General features: G+C 43.1%; 1 protein-coding gene across 2 annotated transcripts in view; it reads left to right on the forward strand.

Annotated features, from left to right (window-relative positions):
• Positions 1-17400: 17400 nt before the first annotated feature.
• Positions 17401-24005, forward strand: part of THRB (thyroid hormone receptor beta) — a 273610-nt gene continuing 267005 nt past the window's right edge. For both annotated transcript variants that reach the window (XM_054019952.1, XM_054019957.1), the window contains exon 1: positions 17401-17593. The gene's annotated coding sequence lies outside the window, so the exon portion shown is untranslated. The remainder of the gene's footprint in view (positions 17594-24005) is intronic.

Consider the following 24005-nt stretch of genomic DNA (forward strand, 5'->3'; position numbering starts at 1 on the left):
GGGACCAAGATTTGACCCACTATTAATACTTGTGTTTGTAAGGACTGAGGAATCAGAATTAGAATTCCAGCAATATATATTTTGCTAACAAGGATACACATACAAAGGAAAATCATTTGGGCCAAACCCAACCCTGGTGAAGTCACTGCAGATGTGACCTCTTATACTAGGCCTGAATTTAGCCCATAGTTGAGAGGAAAAACACAGAAATGATTAAGATAATATGTTAAAAATAAATCTAGGGAGGGAGTGACTGAAACCACCTACTTGTTTACAATCTATGATCACAACTGCTCAAGATGCCCCCACAAATGTACAGTACATAAATACATCATTTCTCCTCTGACCTTCTCTCCTTCTGTGTAGCTGTCTTCTGACTGGTACCTACAATGTTTCAGAAATGGAGGCGGAAGTAACAACTTACATCCAAAAGTCATTTGTATGTTAGGAAAATAATTAAATGTCAGGACTAACCTTTATTTTCTTTAGAAAAAATACAGTTGTAATGCTATATCAATCACACTTCATTTTAGGGTTAGGGTTAGAAATTACTCTGCAGTTTCTTCCATATCTTTTCTCTATCTGTGTTTGGTATTTTACTAGTCACATGTACTTTGTTTTAAGGCATTTTATCAGACTGTTATAAGATTTTCTTTGCTCCCATATCCGGGTCCCAACCAGCTAACATTCAAAATATTTCATTTCAATACTCTGAATTATACAGAGAATGCAGTATATTGTTAAATTGTTTTTAGATGATCAATGTACCTATTAGCTTTTAGCTTTACACTGAAGTTGTAGCTAAGTTTAGTAAAAAGAACAATACTCTGGCACTTTTTATCTCTTGATTTCAAATGACTTTAATGATGTGCAAGCATTATTACCGCAGTTTTACACCTAGGGAAACTAAGGCACAGACGGACTAAACCAGTTGCCCAAAAGTTACAGCGTGAGTCAGTAGTAGAGCTGTTAATAGAGCCCAAGTCTCCTGGCGCCCAATCCAATGATGAGACATTGATCATGCTGCCTTGCAAAGCAACCTAGAAGTCTAGTAAACATAGCTACCTCTCACACAAATTATAAAGTGGGCTGGGTTTGCAGCCATAAAAAGAGGCTTTTTGAAGTGGTTATGGTGTTTGTCACTGGTGAGGTAACATTATTTAAACAAGTTCTCGGAGACCTAATATTTTGTTACGTAATAACTAAATCCCATTGTTTGGCAAACTTTCCTTCCTATTTTGAGATGACAAAACTATAAACACCCTTTTTATATAAACACGTGCACCTATAACTCACTTGGTTTGAAAAACTGCTTTGAAAAGAGGATGCAACATATTTCCTTTTAGTAAAGGAATTAAGTCAAAGTTGGCACTGAATAAGAGGGCAACTGATCTGAAAAGGAGCCAAATTGCCTTGTGTAATGAAGTCTGAAACGACTCCAATTCCTCGGCATGAGGCTTCAAATAAGATCTTATGACTACATACAGCGGTATGCATTGCTCCAGCCCCTTTAAAAAAACAGTGTTGCCAGTTTTAGAGCCTTACTTTAAGTTTACTGAAGGCAAAAAAAGCAAACAAAAAAAACCAAACCAAAACAAAGAAACAGCATTAATAACGTGGCAAGTTTTATTTGTTTATAGGAGTAGAAGAACTGGACGTTTTTCTTAAGCAGCTCAGTTTCTGGCATGTCACCAGTTCTGAATTATTTTACTGTCTCTTGCTCCAGCGTCTCTGAGGTTGGAAGCTTATGGAGACAACATGAATTGGTCTTGAATTAATAGTATAACACAGACATGTCTTGAGATGCACAGAAACAGCTCCTGAAGGTCTTTGCTGAGCTTACTGGCCTGTAAAAAATGCAATACTTCTGGCAAATAGACCACAACATAAGTTCAAAAAGGATTCATATTTCCCTTCAGATTATACATTGAGTGTGGGAATCAACCAACCAAGGGAGTTATCTGTAATAGTTAGAAAATGATGATATTATGACTATTTTTAAAATGTGAAGGAAATTGTAAACAGCAAGATAATAATTTTATGTATTTGTATGATGCCTTCATCTGAGGATCTCAGAGTGCTTTACAAGTATTAATTAAGTGTGCCTTTCAGCTCTCCGTTGTGATAGGCAAGTATTAGTACTAACAAAGTGGTGTACTGAGCAGTGATCAGTTTTTGACATTTTTTTTTTAAAAAGTGAACTCTTAAGTGAGAGAGGAGAATTAAGATGATGTAATGGATGGGGAGGTAATCTAGTTTTAAAATGCGCTTGGCTTGCAATTCTGGAGATCTAGGCTTATCCTAAATCTCTAATAATTTTGGAAATAGATTGATCCTCTAGGCTAAGCCTTGAGTAAGGGCCAGCAGCACATCCTATGCCTCCCACCCTCACTTTTCAGCCCCTCCACTCATTTGCTTACTAAGGGGTGTAACAGCAGACTCTGTTCTCTCCACTCCCTCCTGTGCCCAGAGGTAACCCTAATTTGGCAATACAAGGAAGCCCTCATTTCTTCCTGCTCCACTGAGTGACCTCTTTAGACCTAGGGATAAGCTAGTTCTTAGTGTTTTCAGTAGAGTCCCAGTTGGATGTTCAGCTGCATCAAAACCTATCACAAACTTTGGCATAGTTAGTTATTTGCTGAGGAGACTCCCAGACTAGAATAAGGAGCATTATAGCAAATTTCTAGAGACATTAGATACAATTACTAGATAAATTATAGTTTGATCTTCTCTGTGGACCACATCTCCCTTTCTCTCTGACAAAAATACATGAGCAGACTCCTGTGTTCTGTGAATACTACACACTAGTTGATTCAGTTTTCCTAGACTAATATACAATCATTTGTTTGTATAGGTGTTTTACAAAGTAATGTAAGGGAATATTATTATAAAGGTATTGGAACAGAATGTATCTCTATTTTCTTAACAGGTCTTTTCAGAGCCACAAAAGTGAGTGGCATCTTTCTTTTTGCAGTTTGCCTGACTTGACTTTTTCTTCCCCTCCTTTGTTTGTTTGTTTTATAGTTCTCGTTTCCCACACATTTCCTGTGGAATGTCTAAGTTCATTTCCAAAGATAAACTGAGTGTATCTGTGAAACATACAGCAGTGTGTTGGCTGTTGTGAATGAAATACATAAAATGGCTAAGCTATTAAGCTGACCAAGTCTACCAGCAACTGTGCCAAGGTTCACTTTGTTAATCGCCTTCAAAGTTCCCCAGTTTATTCCTGTATTGTCGTTTTGCTTTTTACTTTGGAGCCTCCTTTTCAGAAGAACATTAACTCTGATAGTGGCAGGGGGTGAGAAGACTTTGTTTGGAAGGTTCTAGACATTCTTCATGACCTTGTTTAGGAGCCCCCAAGAATATCAGCAGCCTGCATTCTTTTCTCAGGGCAACTGGGCAAATAGTTTCCCCTGTACCATCATGGTTATAAATAATTGCATCCAGAAGTTGTCCTCTGACTGTAAGACCAATTTGTTTGGATGAGTGTAACTCTCAGTGGGCTAGTTTGTCTCAGTTCTTATTTTTGGCCACACAGGGGAATAAGAAAGAATAAATCCCTCTTCTCCCCTTTCTCACCCCCTCCCAAAACCACACACTCCCTGCTTGGCCTTACTCATATTGGGACTCCAGTCAAAGAAAGGCGAGCAAGGCTCATGCCTCACCTCAATGGCGTGATGGTGATTTACACCAGCTGAGGATCTCACCCCAATGTGTTTTCCACAAGTCTTTTAAAATAGAATATTTTGAACTGGTACCCCCAAACCTGAACTTTTTTGCATAAAAAAAATCCTGTGCTAGCCTTGTTATTATAATAGACCATACTCCTACACAGTTACATTTTAAAAGGTTTTAAAAACAAAAAGAAAATGCAGAACCTTTGTCTATGAATACCAAAACCAACCTTCATCTATGACAAATTGTTGCTGCATTGCCATGGAAACATTTACTAAATGTCCATGTAACTTATGAAAATAGTAACTACAAAAGGTAGCATTTGCCAGAACATGTATTTGTATTGGTACAAAAATAGAAAGTAATGATTGCTTCATCATTAACCATGATAGCTGAGCTGAAATCAGAATATTAAAACAAGACATGTTTGAAGCGAGGCAATGTGGTGTAGTAAAATGCTACTTATCCTTTCTCATACCAGGATCCCCCGGCACCTCACTCCTGACCACCCTCCCATATAACAATATGAGTAGGACTGGATCATAGTGACCTCTTGGCACTTGTTTGAGACCACAGGTTGAAAACCCATTGTTTAGTGGACAGGGCCCTAGACCAGAAGCCAGGAGACCTGGGTTCTCTATTCCTATCTCTGACAATGACTTGTAAAATCTTAGCAAGTCACTAAATTCTCTCTGCTCTCTTTTCCCCATCTGTGAATTATTATTTGTATTGCAGTTGTGCCCAGTAAGGATCAGGACTCCACTGCATCACGTGCTGTGCAAACCACATGACCTAGTCCCTGCTCTGAAGAGTTTTCAAGCTAATTCAAAAGATCACAAGCTAGTGTAACAATTAGGAAGAAAGAGCAGACGTACAAAGCATTAGGTGCACAACTTGATGGATCCAAATCAGCTTATTTTATTTATATATTTAAAACACTTTTTAATAGCTCTGATAGAATCTTAGTTTAACCATTACTGCTCCCTCAACCAGGGCCTTCCTTAGGATTTATGGGGCCCTACGCAGTATTATTAAACTCGTGCCCCATGCCTCACTTGCTCTTAGCAACACAAACATAAGCTTACAATATTGAAAAACTTGCCACATGCACTTTATTAAAAACAGTTTAAACAAATTAAGCACACTATAATGCTGATGGACTATACTTGCACTAAAGAAGTAGTGCTATAGAAAAAATTCTGATTTCTTGACAGAGTGATGCAAATAATATAATTTTTTTAATTTATCAACATTTTATTGGAAATTACTATGAAGAGGTATTGAAACAAGGATTTGTTTTTAATTAAAAACTATCTTTCTGGCTTTTTTGGCTGCAAAATCAGTAATAATGTCATCGTATGACAAACATGACGTGATGTCTTGTTCGATTGCAAGAATAGCAAGACCAGTCAGGCATTCCTGACTCATTGTAGAGCGGAGATAGTTTTTAATGAGCTTCAGTTCTGAGAAACTCTGTTCTCCTGATGCTACTGTTACAGGAATTGTCAGTAGAATACGAGTGTCAATATACAAATTAGGATATATGTCAACAAGTTTGCTGGTATGAATAAATTGTACAATGTCCATCACCAACTTTGTATGTGGCAACATTGATGACAATGTACTCAATTCTTCATATAGTTCAAGTCTATTTAAATCAAAACTATCACTGTGCTTCAGGAGGCTCTCTAGCTTCTTGCACTTTGTCATTAGCTGCTGTTGATTTCCTATTTCGTTGAATTTAGTTATGTCATACAAAAATCCAAACTGTTCATGGTGTGCTTGTAAGGTATTAAACCTTTCATCAACAGCAGATATTGCTTTGTCCTTCACAACATTAAAAAAATTCAACCTCAAATTTCTTTTCTGGATCATCTATGGGCTCATCTGCTCCTTCATATTCCGCTTATCGTGTTTTCCTTAAAACTCTTGTCTCGTTTGGATGTGGAAATTTTGGTTCTACACCGAGTGCCTCCGCAAACTCTCTTGCTGTAACCTGTGCTTCTTTGAATCCAGCTTCTCTGTATTTCCCTAAAAAGTCTTGTGTGTTGTTTAGTAAGGTAAGTGTTGAATCAAACTGCATCATTGGACTCTGCATTATTTTGCTTACACTTGAGATTTTAACAAGAATGTCATACCAGATTACGACAGATGTTAGAAACTTGAAGCTGGATATTTCAGAGGCCAATAACTGTGCTTCATTTTTAGCTTTTGGATTTCTGGCTTCTTCCAAAATAGCAACAAGTGCTTTGTAAACTTCCTCAGATTGATATCTCAATGTTTTTATACTTTCTACTCTACTTTCCCAGCGTGTCTCAGATAGAGGCTTAACGGTAATACCACTGACATGTGCTTTAAATATTTGCCATTGTTGAGTGGAAGCTGAAAAGGGCACGTAAATGCATTGCAGCAAACCAAAAAAAGAAATAATTTCTACAGAAGTTGGCCATATCACACAAAATCAAATTAAGGCTGTGGCATGCACACGGAACAAAAAAGGCTTGTGGATTTTCCGCCAGCAATCTAGCTTGCACGCCAGAAATGCATCCTCTCATATTGGCACCATTATTGTAGCCTTGTCCTTTAATGTTCATTATGGACAATCCCATTCATTTTAGTTCATCAAGGAGAGTTTGAAGAAGTCAAAACCTGTAGTGTCCTCTACTTCTAAAAATTTGATAAATGATTCCTTAACTGGAATCTGTGCTGAATCACTAATGTTGACAAATCTCACTACTAACGACATCTGTTCTTGATGACTTATATCCGAAGTGCAATCTAGAATTATGGCAAAATATTTTGCCAAAGGAACCAATGAAACAAATTTTGTCTCTCACTTTACCACTCATTAGCATGATCAGTTCATTTTGAATTCTTGGTCCCAAACAGCGGTCATGTATTTCATTTTCGGTTACTCTTTGGAGATGTTCTTTCATCACTGTGTCAAATTTTCCCAGCAGTTGTACAAGGCCCAAAAAATTGCCATTTTGGGGCTGGTATAATTGATCAATGCTTCCTCTAAAAGCAAGATTGTTTGTCGATAGATATTCAACAATAGATAATAGACATTCAAGAACACAAGGCCAATGCTGCTTCTCTGACTCCAGCAATCTTTGATTTTGGGTATCAGGAGTTGTCTGATTTTTTTAACCTTACAATCAGCTCACACCATTTGTGCATAATTTCAATGAGGTATTGTGCCTTTTCATGTTGCGGTAATTTGTGACTAAGATTTTGCCAATCATTAATACCCATGGTTGCTATGTTAAAATTGCAACTGTTGAAAATCTTGCATGGGAAACAAAATACAGCATCCTTGCATTTAGAGTACACAAGCCACCGTCTGTTGACAATTTCACCATTAGAAAGTCTTTTGTAGTCATTGTTTTCTGTGAATTTCCTACCTCTAATGTCTTTAGGATATTCGAGACCCTCTAGTCTCACAGGGCCTTTCTCAAGTATAATGTCGTGTAATTTGTTACTTAAAGATTGAGGCCATCCGCCAATGTCATATATATCCCATGCTAGTGCAGTTTCAACTGTTGTAATTTCTTGTTTTGTGTCTGCAATGGTTGTTCTGTGTTTTGTTGAGTTTCTTGAACTTCGTCTGCGTAAAAATTTTCTTCGGCAGTTACTTGATGATCTTGATCAATTTCATTGTTTTCATGATATACAAATTTAAGTATAGAACCCATCTGTGCTTTTATACTAATTCTATTTAATCTTTTTGTTTTCTTTTTTGTGACCTGGAAAGTTGTTTCCGATATGACATTATAACTTATAAGGGTGTTTTTATAAAGAAATAACTGTTTAAATTATTGTCAGATTATCATAAATATTATTTAAAATAACTAATATAGGATAGCCATGAATCTGTGACCTTGAGCTAGTGTAGAGACACCTTAGAAGGCACTCCACCCTGACTGAGACCCAATAGAGTTGGAAACCCATGTCATTTTACAAAGTCACTTTTTAATTTTAAATGTGTAGTGGGTATCAGTCTTAACGTTAGTTACAACTCTATATCAACCTTATACTATAAATAGATCAATGGCACTATCCAGTTTAATAACTGCAAGCAGCGGGAAAATAGGACACTAGTTTTATTCCTAGGTAAAGCACAAAGTGACCAAAATGAAGCCATCACAGAATCATCTAATCTAGATTAAGGTAGGACAGAAATGTTACAGAAGTCCTATCCACTAAAATTAGTGCAGCATGGACAGCATGGACAAAGACAAGCTAATTTCTTTTTCCAACCTAATCTGTCCTTGTTACAGAAGGACCCTCTCCAGGTTTTGTCACTCATCCTTTCTGATAAACAATGTCAATTATGACACTGAACTTCCATCACCAGTTAATTTTACATAGACAGCTGAGTAATCAGATGATGATAACTTCTGATCACTTGCAATCTTGACTGGATATGAACTGATTAACCTGCTTCCCTACAGTAATTTTTGCAGATGATATTCTTATTGTAATGCCAGGTTTGGCTAGGCATTACAATGACTGTCCAATGGTGAAGAAAGACTTTCTAGAAGTAGGGTTGAGGTTTTTTCCTTCTACTCTAGAGCTGTGCATGAACCATCCACAAAATCCCACAAAGTCTCCAAAACTTTGATCTGGTCTACACTGGGGGGGGGGGGGGAAGGGGAGGGGAAAAGGGAGGGGATCGATCTAAGATACACAACTTCAGCTACGAGAATAGCGTAGCTGAAGTTGACTTATCTTAGATCGACTTACCTCCCGTCCTCACGGCGCGGGATCGACGGCTGTGGCTCCCCCATCAACTCCGCTTCTGCCTCTCACCCTGGTGGAGTTCTGGAATCGACAGGGAGCGTGTTCGGGGATCGATTTATCGCGTCTAGGCGAGATGCGATAAATCGATCCCCGATCGATCGCTACCCGCTGATCCGGCAGGTAGTGTGGACATACCCTTTAACATTGGCATCCTTTTTCACAGACTTTTTTCCTTCTTCACCCATATCTCTGCTCCTTGGAAACCCAGCTTATTAAACTGGATAATGCCACTGATCTATTTACAGTGGGGGCTCTAAATCTTTTCAGACTACTATATCTCTTTCAGGAGTCTGATTTGTCTTGTATACCCCCAAGTTACCTGAGGGGGGATATTGAGGGATGGGGGGGAAGGTGGGGGATTCTGAGGGACGGGGGAGGGGAAGGCAGGGACTCACTGAAGGCAGTCCCCAGCCGGCATGGTGACCCCAGTGTGTCGAGGGGGCACAGCCACCACCCCTGCCCCCAGACTCCCTGCCCCATTGCTGACACACACCGAGCTTTGTACACAGCAGACGCTGCAGCAGCCCAGGCTCGCAGCCTGGGGGCGGGAGGGAGAGGGCAGCAAAGGATACCAAGCCGCCCGGCCCACCAGACAGCAGCAGAGAGTCCAAGTTCCCAGCAGAGACCCCTGTACCTTTTCCCTCATGCAGAATGCGCCACACCAGTGCATTTGGCTCTGTGAATACGGCCCCTGCCTAAGGAGACTGCAGTGCATCCTGGTTGTGCACGAGCTGACCCACTCTTAGCTGCTGTCCCGGTGGTGCCCCAAATTTTCGGGTGCCCTATGTAGCCGTGCATGCCTAAGGACGGCCCTGCCCTCAGCCCAGCCATCATTAGTTGGCTGATTTCTTGTAGGCCTCACAGCAGATGTGAGCTCTGAGGAGGGATTTGAAGGAGGAGAGGGCTGGCACACCACTATAATCTATAACTAACATTTCTCTTTACTGTTTGGTCTAAAGCATTATTTCTGTACTTGGACACTTTAGGGTACTTAAAGGGGACAAAGAACAGAAGAAGGCTGTTTTCTTTCCCTCTATCTTTCCAGTTCTAGGGGATTCTATTTATTAAAGGATTCTTGAATGAAAGAATGAAAAATAACCTCTAGTTTGCTAAGCTAATTCCCTTCCCACCAACAATATAATAGTACTGTGAATCTTACAATTTATTTGCTGCTGCTGAAATTTTCTTCAGGCTTACTGGCCATAAAGCATGTTATAAGGAAGATATTTATTTATTTGGATTTCTAAGACATTAAGGGCCAGATCCAAAGCCCACTGATATCAGTGGGAGTCTTTCCATTGACTTCTGTGAGCTTTGGCTCAGACCCAGATACTCGAAGCACACTCCCCAAGGTCTGGGTGCTCCTACCATTAGTTAAACCAAAATTACTTTATTCCACAGCCATATGCTCATACAATCATAATCTGTTCCGAGCCCATAATATATTTATATACCATGTTAACAGCTAACCCTATCCAGGACTTAGCCTCTCTCCCACCCCCTCCATGAGCAGATTTCCTCCCACCTGTGCACTTTCCTCTTCCTCTCCGCCCCCACACCTTTACTGCAGATTCCCCAAAGGGTTTTGAGACAGATGTAGGAATCAGAGAATCAGGGGACTGGTCATTCTCCACAACACTATCCCCTGCAGACCTTCTGTCTCTCCCCAGGGGATCCACATACAGAAATCTGGGAGAGAGTTAATACAGTTAGGACATGAAGAATGGTCACTGGAGAACCCCACCATCTGCAGAATATAGGAGCCATGCACAGGGGAAAGGAGGTCGCCAGCAGAACAGTGTGAAGGCAGGAGCTATCCAGGCAGCCCATTCCTGCATCCATAGATCTGGGGAAACTTCAGGGCTGGGGGGCTTTGCCCTGCCCTAACTCCATTGCCCCTCAAATCCCTCCCCCTTAAGGGAACAATGCCAGGAAATTCTATAGGATAAACCTCACAATGTTTTCCTGCCCCTTTATCTCTCTTCTGTGGGATTTATTCTGCAAGAGAGAATGAGCGGACCCTGAGTAAGGATTTCTCAACTTGGTCCTATGAGCAATATACTTTCTTTTCTCTGACTCAATTATTTTTCCATTCTACTTTCTATTGGCTGTCATTTATGTATGTTTCTGCCAAGAGAAAATGTGAAGTTCCACTACCAGTTATGGTATATAGAGTATATCAAAGGATACCCTATAGTAGGTATATAATATACCCTAAGTAATTGAGTGAGAATTATCCCCTTGTCCCCTATCCCCTTTCCAGTTTGTGACCAAGGACAGCTCTCATTTGGCCCCTGGAAACTTGACTCCTTCCATGACTTTCTTAGTTTACAGCTTCGTCTGCTGTACCCATGCCAAGAGGTCTGCTTTTGAAACTGAAAAACAAGTTTGATTTCAGAAAACAATTACAAATATTTAACATGAAATACTGAAAATAAAAGGCATGCAGGCTATAAACTCCTCAGGGCACCTTTGTGTTTTTAAAACATGTAACACAACAGGTCATAGGGTAATACAAATATGAAATAACAATATGTTTCCGATAATTTTCTAGTACTACACTTAGTAAATTGCTATTTCTAATGTTCTGTGGAAAAGACAAGGACGCTATATAAACTGACATAGGTATCAGAGGCTTGAGGCCCACACACAGACACTGTTTTTCCATAAAGTTAGGCCTGGTCTACACTGGGAATTTGTCCCAGTTTCAGCCAGTGGTACCCAGCCACCAGGGAAGCTGCACCGGTGCAAACCTTTGGTGTAGCTAAGGTAATCTGCACCAGCAAAAATTGCAGATTACTTTGTTTATACTAGAGGTATACATTAGTGGCAGGCCTCTGTGACTGGAATTGGGGAAATCCTCAATGTAGAAATGGCCTAATAATCTAGATTAAAAAAACTTCTAGGTATGGTTCTTATGATATATCATGCCAATAACACATTCTCTTCTTTCTCTATGATCATCTTCCTTGCCCATCCCTCTGACCACATCACCCCAACTGAGTCTCTCAACTGGCTTCCCTTGCTTCACTCCATAAGGTGAAGGTTGTTGCTCTCACCTGCAGGAGCCTTCAGAACTAAGCCTCTCCATCTTTGCCAGCTATTGATTCTTTCTTAGTCACTCTCCACTTCTTCTGCTCTACCAACAATGCCAGCTTTGTCCATCTATTTGTTGGCTGATCACACAAACATCTCCTTTGTAGTCTTCTGCATGGAACATCTCTTTGAACTGATGATCCATAAGATTAAATCTGTCTCCCTGATGCCTGTCACAGTAGAGGGCAACTGCACCTGTATTCCCCCTCTGTGGTCCCAGCAAGGAGACCCATACTGGGCTCCGGGCTCCTCAGTCATCACTTCTCTTGGGTGGAGAGCCGTGTCTTTCCCTCCTCTTTGCTGTATTTCCCTGCAGCACAGCTCCCTGCCTACACTGTGACCTTCCCAGCAAAGTACAGCTTCCTAAGTCAACCTGTTTTACTTTTCTCCTCAGAGATGGTACACGGTGTAATTGCCACAGTTAAGATATCACAGCTCTTTTAAGCAAGTGTAACGCCAACAGACCCTGATCATCGGTGGGCAGGATCAAACCTGGGACCTCAGGAGCTTAGTGCATGAGCCTCTACTTCATGAGCTAACAGGCTAAGGCTGTAGAGCAGACTCATTTCTCTCTCTCTCTAAGTGGTCTCGGTACCACTAGATGGGACAGAACACCACACCCAGAAGCTGTGTGGGTTACACAAGCACATTTACTCTTAAGATACAAGCATTACAGAGAAAACATATTAAAAACAATAAAAGAACCTATACTTGTGCTAATAAGCTTACCAGAGATCAACTCCTGTCTCCAACAAGAGGTCTGACTGATTAACAGTCCTTCAAATCCCACCCAGGGGTTTTCCATTGGTTACCAGTTCATCACGCCTTTTGCTTAGAACAAGAATCCTCATGAGTAAGGGCCCGTCTACACTTAAAACACTACAGCAGCACAGCTGTGCCACTGTAGCACTTCAGCGTTGTTACTACTTACGTTGATGGAACGGGTTCTCCCATCACCATAGGTCAGTGGTGTGCAAATTTTTCAGTTGCGCCCTCCCTTACCATTAATAGAATCTGTCTGTGCCCCCCCCCTCCATTTTGCACAATCAAGGCTTCCTCAGAAGAGGAGCTTGGGCTGAAGGCGGAGCTGGGGGTGGACTGGGAATGGGGGAGTAGCTGGTGCTAAAGGTGGAGCTGGGCTTGGGGCGGAGAGGGAATAAGGGCAGAGCTGGTCTGAGGCCAGAGCTGGGGGTGGAGCGGAGCTGCACCTGGAAGTGGAGCAGGACTGGGAGCAGATCTGGCCTGGAAGCAGAGCTGGGCCTGGACATAGAGCAGGGCTGGGAGCAGAATGGGGTTGGGGGTGGAGCTGGTCTGGGGGTGGAGTGGGACTGGAAGTATGGCGCTTCCTCCCTAGCCCCCGTGGGGGCTGGTCTAGGCCCTGCTGCAGCCCCTCCCCAAATGTTCCTCCATGCCCCCCCGGGGGGTGTCCCACAGTTTGGGGACCACTGCTTTAGAACATCTGGAGCTGAGCCCCGCACACTCCTCCTTACCCACACTCTTCCTTACTCTTATTACCCCAAAACCTTTTGGTGTAAGCTTGTAGGAAATGATAGCTCAAAAGATACATGGGGTTGGCTGGCACTTATTTGTATATTAATAATTGTTATTCAAAACATTGTAATTATAGGTTTATAAAAATTGTATATATTTTATTGTATCCCTTTCCCCTACCCTTTCTGTAATACTTACCTTGTTCTTTGGGACATGGATTATATCTTCATGTGTGTTTGCAGAGTCCCTAGCACAATGAGGCCTCTGGGTGCTACTTCAATATTTTATAATAAATAATAATAATGTCAGTTACTGAGTTGACGTAATTTTCAGCACTCACATCTTTGCTAGACAACTATTTACTCCAGTAAGTTGCTTATTAGCTAGACACTTTTGGCATGAGTGGCAGTCTCTTTTCCAGCGGCTCGGCACTAGAATAGTAGGGAATGTTGCAAGTCAGCACTGAAGTGCATTAGCAATGATCAGTAAGGAAGCTTGCACGCTGCCAGCCTGCACTATTTCTGACTCAAGTCAGTTATTGGTCTCTCATTTTCATGAACATTCAATATATATTTTGTGACTAAAACATTCTTCAGAGTCCATTTGCTGAGTTTGTAGTAATTTTATACCCTACATGACTGAGTCTGTTTGTTTCAAATATTGAATTTTAGCAGGGTTTTTTAAATAAGTAGAAGTCCTATAGTTTTGTTTAATGGTATAATGCAGATAGAGTGCATAAAAAGTTTTCAGGTACCTCTTTAATTCAAAGAAAAAAGAACCCGACAGCACTGTTTTAAAAACAGAACACAAAAGATTACATGGTCTTTGCAAATAAATACATATATCTAAAATAACTGGTCAAATTTAGAGCCTAACACAATGACAGTTCTACCTCTTCAGCTATTTTCTAGATGTAAGCAGAAAAAAGTAAAATGTTCATGATCTTGACATTTGCTAAGCTCTAAACCCAATATGATCTTTTTTGGGGAAAAAAAAAAAAAAAAAGGTCCTGTAAGACAATAGTTTGAAGATAAAGGGATACATATTTTTTCAATTAGATTTTTAAACCATGATTACTGTGATGATTCCTGAGTAGATTCCAGTTGAGTTTCAGATCCCAAGTGAGTTTGCAGGGGTAGAAGTTAGTAGAGCCAACTTTTTACTTGTAAATTGAGCACATTTGATGCAGAAAATCATCACAATAAACACAGAACCCCATGAAACCACTTGTATAGTCATTTTCAGAATAGAATTGCACTATTCTAAAGGTTTAAATGAAAATTGGAATGTTATTTTAATCCTTATACTGCTTCTGAACAGTGCTTGGGTCTCAGCTGGCATCTTATTAGAATGTCTAATCAAATTAATTGTATCCCCCATCAGTAAGAGTAATATAAATGTTTATCTTATTTATGGTTTTCTAATCCATGCATCACTATGGTAGCTAGGCACTACTTTGTCCTTATTTTTGTTCCTGTGTGTAAAAGTGTCACCAGGCTGACAATGGAAGTAAAGTGCTATCATCTTCCATGTCAATTAAACCCTGAAATTCGTGAAGTGGGTGAGTGTATGGTTATATACTGGCTACTGTGTTTATCAACACCTGCATCCAGCCAATGCTGAAATTCCACTGAGTTCTCTTTAACCGTTGTGAGAAAAATATCCAGTTTGGAAGAAAAATGGAATTCAATGTCCTTTTTTTTTTTTTTAAATGACTCCACCTAGAAGGAACATAAGCCCAGAGGACTATTATTATGCAGTTGTAGCTTCCCCTATTCAAATATATTTGCAGGCAGAGCTCAAAGTGAGTAGAAATAGGCCAGAGCACTATTCTGGGCATTTCTCAAATAGCCCCAGCGCCTTCTGAATAATTTAAGCTTTCATTTAAAACAATTAATTTTCTAGCAGGTTCTTCCTGAGTCTACAAACAAACAGCCTGAAATATTAGAAAAAATATTAGGAATCATTAAAAAGGGGATAGAGAATAAGACGGAGAATATATTATTGCCCTTATATAAATCGATGGTATGCCCACATCTTGAATACTGCATACAGATGTGGTCTCCTCATCTCAAAAAAGATATACTGGCACTAGAAAAGGTTCAGAGAAGGGCAACTAAAATGATTAGGGGTTTGGAGAGGGTCCCATATGAGGAGAGATTAAAGAGGCTAGGACTTTTCAGCTTGGAAAAGAGGAGACTAAGGGGGGATATGATAGAGGTATATAAAATTATGAGTGATGTGGAGAAAGTAGATAAGGAAAAGTTATTTACTTATTCCCATAATACAAGAACTAGGGGTCACCAAATGAAATTAATAGGCAGCAGGTTTAAAACAAATAAAAGGAAGTTTTTCTTCACACAGCGCACAGTCAACTTGAGGAACTCTTTACCTGAGTAGGTTGTGAAGGCTAGGACTAAAACAGCATTTAAAAGAGAACTGGATAAATTCATGGAGGTTAAGTCCATTAATGGCTATTAGCCAGGATGGGTAAGGAATGGTGTCCCTAGCCTCTGTTTGTCAGCGGGTGGAGATGGATGGCAGGAGAGAGATCACTTGATCATTACCTGTTAGATTCACTCCCTCTAGGGCACCTGGCTTTGGCCACTGTCGGTAGACAGGATACTGGGCTAGATGGCCCTTTGGTCTGACCCAGTACGGCCATTCTTATGTTATGTTCTTATGTAGAACAGATTCTATTAACCACAATAGGATGTTACATCTGGAGGCTAATGATGACAATTTGACTGCCACCATTCTTAATTGTTTCTCTGATCATTTTAGCAGAAACATCCAGCTGATGTGTTGGATATTGAGAAATTTAGAAAGGGAAAAGACAACAGGCCTTTTTATCCATTCTGTAGACTCACTGAAGGACTCTTCCCTACAGTACATTTTTAATGCTTTATTGGTTTAAAGTGCTCAGAGTGTGGGACTTCCATCACTTCCCTGTGGAGGTTCCACCCCAGTCTAATAATTATCTCCATTAGCACGTTTTCCTCCATTTTCCAGTTTAAATGTGCCTTCTAAAAATTTCCTCCCATTACTCCTGACAATAGCCCAGGGATCGAAATGAGCCAGCGGGGAAGGGGGCGGGCGGGGAAACTAACGGTCACCAGAGAAGTGAGGGAAGGAGGCAAAGGAGCAGCCACCAGAGAAGGAAGTAAAGTGGGAGCTGGCAGGGTTAGGGGAAATGGGCAGAGGAGGCAACAGCTACCAAAGGGAAGGGAACACAGAACCAGAAGCCAAAAGGAAAGTGAAAGGGAATAAGCAATCACCAAAGTAGGAGGAACGTGGGAAGCAGCCACTAGGGGAAGGGAAAGGTGGTGAGGGGAAAAGTGGTGAGAACCGGGGGTGGGGATGGGGATGGGGATGGGACAGCCACCAAAGGAAAGCAGAGGGGAGCAGAGGTGCAGCCTCTGAGGGAAGGGATAAAAGACACAGCAGCCATCAGGGAGAGGATATGGTGAGTCAGCATGAACAGAGTTCCACGGACCCTGCACTTCGACCCTGGGTACTAAGTTACAACCCTCCTCTCTCTCTGTGGCAAGCAGTTGAGTTATATGCAGATCACAAATCACTGCTCTCATCAGCCATCTTCAAAATAAACATCAGAAAACAATTAATACCTGACTCTCCTATAGCACTTTTCATCAGTAGATTTCAAAGTGCTTTACAAAGGAAGTTGGTATCATTACCCTTATTTCACAGATGAGGAAAATGCTCACTGACTATAAACTGGTAACTACACATAATTGTGCTATAATAACTGGAACACAGAAGTTAATCAACATAGCATCTTACCCACAGGCCATTGCACACAATTATAATACCAGGATGCTTTGAACAGGGACTCTGGATTCATTTTCTGTCTCGAGAGAGAGCGATCAGGAGCTAGAGGAGATGCCCGAGGATTTCTGTAATTTTGAGGACACGTGGCATAAAGGGAGGGACCCTCAAAAAGTGCTGCCTCCTAAGCCTGGCTAGTCCGCCGCAGAAATGAGGTGAAGAGGCCACGCCACATAACTACTTTAGCAGCCCGCGAACAGAGTGAGCGAGTATGGTAACAGAGAGAACAGGAGCAAGGAGATTGTCTTGAAATCTGTCAAAAAAGGGACCGGCCACACGCCTCCCCACCCCCACCCCGTTCTCAACATGCCCTCTGCCCAGCTGGGCAAACGGCTGGGGGAGCAGGTGACGACAGCGCGGTCACTGTGCCCGTCCACCTTTGTCCCGCAGCGCAGCGCCGAGTGGGGCGCGGGGCGCGTGCTAGGCATCTGCAGGAGCTGGGCAATGCCCAGGCGGCTCCTCCCCGGGGAAGAGAAAGAGAAACAGAGCCCGGCCTCGCTCCGGCTCTCTGGCTGTGCCTCTCCTCTCTCAGCCCGTGCTTAGCATTACTTCCCCCCCGCCGCCCGCGCTCCCCCCGCCCTAGTTGCAGGGTTATTTCAGGACACAGCCCGCCTCTCTCGCTCGGAAGCGCTGCTGAAGCCTGCCCGGCGTCTCCCGCGCTCAGACTGGCGTTTGTCAGGTGAGAGCTCCCCCTCCGCGCTTCCTTAGGGGCTGCCCTTTCTCCGCAAGTCAGTCGCCCCAGAGACCCGGGGGAGGCTGCGGGGGACGGCGTGCAAAGAAGTCTTTGCAAGCCAGCAATGAGCTGGGGGCCGAGGTGGACGGAGCTGCCGGTCTCCACAAGTGGTTCAGAAGCCCCTTGGGAAGGGGGAGGGGGGGGCGGGATGCTGCCGAGCGCTGCTCCGGGGGGTGGGTAGGGCCCTTCCAGGGCTGCCTTGTTTTCTGCTCTGGGATCTCGTGGGGGGGGGGGGTGACTCTGCCCCTGCCCCTGCCCAGCTGCTGCGCTAGACTCCTGCAGCTGGGGGCTTTAAGTGCAGGCTCCCCCTGTCTCTCCCAGGATTCAAAGCCGGGAGGCAGAGAAAGTGCTGTGTGCTGGGGCTCCCGAGATCTGGGAGTGCTGGGCAGGTCAGGTCTTGTACACGCCTTGAAAGCGGGGGTCGCAGGTTCAGCAGACTGCGAGTCCTATTTATTTCACTACCGTTTACACTAGCTGTAGCTGCTGCTGCTGGCCTGGGGGATTCCTGCCCTGCCCTCCTCAGAACTTTGCAGCAGACACAGCAAAGGTGTTCCCGCCCCAGCTGAATGTGAACTGTTGTGTTGAGACCGGCTGTGATCTTGGCACCCAGCCCTCACATTCAGGAGCTGCTTCAGTTTGTCCTTGCATGAAACGTTGGGCCCTACTCAGTTTGTACTGCAGTGTCAAATATGGGGTGGAGGACGGCTTCGGATACCTGCATGTTGGATGGAGGAGAGGGGAAAGATATGGTGGAAGGCAGGGCTACATGTGGCACTACAGGTGCTCCCTGACTTAGTTTGCAGGGTTTGGCTGTCTGGGGAAGGGTGCCCTCCTAAGCTTGGCATCAGTCTCTAAACAATCAGTAACAATTCAGGCTGTTTGTGCCTTCAGACAAAGAGCAAGGAGGGAAATACCCTTCATATGCAAATACTTAATTGCAGCCTTTAGGGCAAGGCTCTTGCCTGTGCCTGAATTACTCCTCCTCTCTCCCAGACTCACCCAGGTGTACTATTGAGCTAACGCAGGCAAGCCTTCTTAATTGGCCTGCTGGTTCTTGATTGGTCACTCAGTATTTCCTCCTGGCTCTTCTAGGCCTCTGGAGGACTGTCTTGTTGGTTGCCCAGTCTAAGTGGATTTTCCTTGGACAGGGAGTGTCAGGGTACTGATGCCACCAGCAGGGAGCAGAGAAAGCTTGACCAATCCTTTTACACACCTGTCCCCGCAGAACAGACCCAGAGGCCTGGTCTCTCCACTCCGCAACAAGGCCACTGTCCCAGGAAAATAAGTTTGTATTCTGGTGCTGTGAACCCGGCCGGTGTCGTGCATGAAAAGCATAGGGTTGCAATGCCAAATACCACTGAGTAATGTGAAAGTTATTGTCCTTCATCAATTGCAACCATTTAAGGGGTGCATGGTCTGTTACAAGGCAGAAGGGAGCCCTTAAAAGGTAAAAAGACCATTTGATGGCCAGACATTTTCTCAGTGGTGGACTATCTGGTCTCTTGATGCTGCCGCTTCCAGCTTAGGTATAGTATTGGATATTCCATCCCCTTGACGTTTTGTGACAGTACTGCTCCCAGTCCAACTGTGGAAGCATCATTTTGTAATATAAACACAAATGAGAAGTCCAGACAACATAGGTCAGGCTGTTGATCGAGGCTATCCTATATCTAGGTAAATGTCTTGCTACGCTCAATAGGCCACCAGACTGTTCAGGGTGTGCTGGCCTTCGTGAAATCTGTCAATGGTGCTGAAAGTGTCACAAAATGGGGCATGAACCTTTGATAATAGCTGGCTAGACCCAGGAAAGCCTGTTTCTTAGTGATAGGAACTGGGGTCATCCTCAGGGCCTCTGGCTTAAATTGCAGGGGTTGAATCCAGCTGTCCTCTATGAAATACCCACGATAGCAGGTTTCCTGCATCCCAAATTTACATACTTTTGGATTAGTGGTGAGTTCCGCCTCCTGCAGTGATTGTAACGCAGAGGCCACCTGCTTCAGGAAAAGAACTTGAACATACATTCTGCTATTGAAAAACTGCAGCAAACTAAAAATATTCTGGAGGAATTCAGAAGTGATGGAGGGTTCGAAAGAACACTGGTAGAGTCTCTCGAGCTTGCTGAAGAAATAGACTTTCCGACAGAATTTGAACCAGAGCCAGTTTGCATTTGGCAAAAGAAACAGCAGTTTGAAGGATGAGACACACCCGTTCAGAACCCAAAACAAAGGTTCAAAGTGAATTTCTACTTCACAGTCCTTGATACTGCTATTCACTTGGTTGATGAAAGATTTTAACAGATGCAGCAGCTAGAGTCAGTATTTGGCTTTCTATATGATATCCACAGCTTGCAAAAGAAAACAGCAAAACAGATAAGAGAATTTTGTATAAAACTGGAGTCGGAATTGACTCATGAAAATTCAAAAGACATTGATGCTACGGATTTGTGTAGTGAGTGTCAGGCTTCAAGACGACTTAAGAAACATTCCACTCCTGAAGAAGTACTGAAGTTTGTTTGTGAAAATAAACTCAGACAATTTTCCAAACATTTTTATAGCTCTACACATTCTTTTAACTTTGCCAGTTTCTGTAGCTAGTGGGGAACGTAGCTTCTCATAGTTAAAATTGATAAAAACATATCTGCGTTCAACAATGGTGCAAGAGAGACTTGCTCTATTGACATCGTGGCAAGTCCAGCATGAAATAGCTGGAAAACTGGATCTAAAAGAACTAGTGACTGAATTTTTAAAACTTAAAGCAAGAAAAGTCATGTTTTAAAAGCACAGAGTGTTTGTTTTTTATTCGGAGTGTTTTGTAAATACAGGTTAAAGTTCATTGAAGAGTTTTCTTATTTCTTTCTATATTGGATGTGGTGGTAATGGCAGTCAAAGCAGGATAGTGTAATGGATGATTTTGGACTTGTAATAATAAAAATTATAATTAACATTTTTAATGCATTTTTATTTGAAATCATACTGAAATATCATCTAGCTGTCGTTTACAAATCTATTCTGAAAATTTTGTGTCTCTATTTTATCTGACCTCAGAAACATTGGTTGGACGGACAGACGGACGGACAAACCGAATAATTAAGCCTCTGGTTTTTTTTAAAAAAAAAAAAAAAGCTTAAAAAAACAGGGTATCCTAGTCCTTTGCAACTTCATAATCTAAGGCAGGGGTGGGCAAACTTTTTGGCCCGAGGGCCACATTGGGGTGCAAAACTGTATGGAGGGCCGGGTAGGGAAGACTGTGCCCCCCCAAACAGCCTTTCCCCCGCCCCCTATCCACCCCCTCCCACTTCCCGCCCTCCTCAGAACCCCCAACCCATCCAACCCCCCTGCTCCTTGTCCCCTAACCGCCCCCTCCCAGGACCCCCCTGCCCCTAACCGCCCCCGGGACCCCACCCCTGACTGCTCTGACCCCTATCCACACCCCCGCCCCTTGACAGGTCCCCTGGAACCCCATCCCCATCCAATCCCCCCTGTTCCCCTGTCTCCCCGAACCTCTGCCCCATCCAACTGCTCCCTGTCCCCTAACTGCTCCCCAGGACCCACTGCCCCATATCCAACTCCCCGGCCCTGACCCCCTTACCATGCTGCTCAGAGCAGCATGTCTGGGGCCGTGTCTCCTGGCCGGAGCCAAACATGTTATTGCACTGCCCTGTATAAGCGCGCAGCCCCGCTGCCCAGAGCGCTGCCTGCGCGGCGGCGTGGCTGCAGGGGAGGGGGGCTAACCTTCCCGGCCAGGAGCTCAGGGGCCGGGCAGGATGGTTCCGCGGGCCTTAGTTTGCCCATCTCTGATCGAAGGCATGGTATGCCACCAGGTTTTCCCTACGTAACAAGATATGCCTCAGGGTCATCAGCAGGCCCAGTTTGGAAAAGGCGATAGCTGGTGCTAACAGAGTCACTTCAGAGTGGGGGTGGCCAGTGATTTGCTCCAGCATTGCTTCCTGAAACTGCTGCTGCCAGAGCTCGAGGAACATATTGTGGTGCTGTTGGTTGGCTCGCTGAGCCTCCTGCTGCCCTTCCAGGAAAAGCTGCTGGGCCTGCTGCTGAGCTAGGAGTCATATGGTCTCCTCCATGGTTCCTCTTTATGGAAAAAGGGGGAGTTGACCCCACTTCTCATACCAAGTTGTGGGAGACAAGGCTGCTCTGTAGTGCCCCTTTGAGGGCCATGCGTGATGCTCCCTGCTTTAGTTTGAAAGGTTTGGCTGTCTGTGTAGGGCAGGATAGCCGGTGGGGTAAGCTTGGTGTCAGTCTCCAAACAATCAAGTAACAAAACAGGAACTCAGGATTCAGCTGGCTGAACCTTTAAACAAAGAGGAACCCCCCCTCCCCTGAAATGCAGCACCCCTCCCCTCAAACTGCAGCCTTGGCCTGGGTCTGAGTTCTGGGTTAGCTTGGAGGAGTTCTTCCTCTATCTCAGTCTCACCTAGGTGTGTTCCTGAGCAAAAGCAGTCAAGCCTGCTTAACTGGCCTGCTGGTTCTTCTCCTGCCTCTTCTAGGCCTCTGGAGGACTATCTTGTTTGGTTGCCCCATCTGAGGAGATATTCCTTGGGTAGGGAGTATTGGGGTGCTGATGCCTCCAGCTGGGAGCAGAGAAGGCCTGACAGACCCCACCACAGGAACCAGTGGAAAAACTCCCCTTTCACCCCTCTCTTAAAATCAAATCCTGCTTTTCACTGGCTTTTATCATTTGCTAAGTGTATCATGAGACCTCGTTTACTTCCTGCAGCTTCCTAATGATTGTGTGGCTTCCCCCCACTCCAGAAATTTCTTAAATAAATCACCAGCGTGGGGGTTTTGTTAATGCTAGAGTAGAGATCTTATGTGTTTAGTTTCTCCAAGTCACTTAGCTTAGCAAATATTTTTATTTTTTGTGACTGTCTTTGTAAACAAAATAATGCTCAAATGTGGGCTTTTTGCAGAGTATCCCTTTCTGTATATTCTGTGATACTGTATATAGTTTAGTATAGCAGTTTCCTTCCAAAGGACCATACTGTTTTTGTTTTGTTTGTTTTTATGTTTTGTCTGAGTGGCAGGTTAAGTTTAACTAAAAGTTGCGGCTGAACAAGATCATCATTTTAAAGATTTTGAAAAAGTGTTGAAAGTTCATGTCACAGACCAACATGTAAATGTAGAGTTGTGTCATTGAAGGTTACTCTGTGTGATCATTTAACAAATGAAGCCCTTTGTGAATTTTTCCATTAATGTACTGTGCAATCTCTATAATGACATAGCATGTCACTGGTACTTCTGGGTTTGAAGGATAATCAATGGCCATTAAAAATATATGTACAAGTGGCCTACTGGTGAGTGTGGTGGCCAAGACAGTACATTTTGGCAACAATATATGTTTGAGTTGTGTGTTTCTCTAGTAATTACTTCTGAAGAATTGACATAAGACAAAGTAATAAGGGGAAAAAAATTAATGAAGAAACTCAAGGAACAGATAAATGAAGTAACATGTCCAAGGTCCCACAGAAATCAGTGGCAGAGCTGAAGAAAAATCAGATTCCTGGACTCACTCATATGTCTTTACCACAGAACAAATCTCCCTTCAGTAATGACAGATCCTACTCCTATTGAAGTCAGTGGCAAAATGCAGTAAAGGCAGTCCTTATGCACTGAGACACTTATGAATAGCTGAGAGATGGCTTTCTATATAATGGAAATCTGAAAAAAAATATATATATACCAGTCATCTGGCTTTGAACACTAGAAAAACAGTATTCAGACTAGAAGAGGGAGGCTTTCAGGTTCTAAATCGTCCTCATGTGTTCTGGAGAGAATATTGGTGCCACAGGAAAAAATCTAGCAAAATGGTAGAAAGTTGATTGTCACCAAGTATATACTATAGCAACTATGAGGTGTTGCAGATTAGAAAGTGGGATGTTTTCTTGATAAAGAGAGAGGCAATGTGGATGTCATTTGTAGGAATGTATGAGGTCAGAGACTTCTATATTAAAGAAACATTTTTTTCAAAGAAACAATGGAGGGAAGAAAATACAGAAAGGGACTAAGGGTAGGTCTGCACTATAGACTTATATCAGCATAGCTACATTTATCAGGGGTGTAAAAAATCCATGACCAGGGCCGGATTTACATCTTATGCACCCCTAGGCACAGCATCTTCAGCGCCCCTCCTCCCCCCACCTACAGCTGACCTTCATGTTTTCCATAAAAAATGAAACTTTTAACCCACTTTTAACTTTTAGGTGCCCCTAGAACGCCGGTGCCCCAGGGCACGTGCCTAGTGTGTCTAATTGGAAATCCGGCCCTATTCATGACCCCCCTGAACAATGTAGTTATACCAGCCTAACCCCCTGTGTAGACAGTGCTATGTCGACGGGAGAGCTTTT

This window comes from Malaclemys terrapin, chromosome 2 (assembly GCF_027887155.1).
Source record: "Malaclemys terrapin pileata isolate rMalTer1 chromosome 2, rMalTer1.hap1, whole genome shotgun sequence".
Classification (NCBI taxonomy): Eukaryota; Metazoa; Chordata; order Testudines; family Emydidae; genus Malaclemys; species Malaclemys terrapin.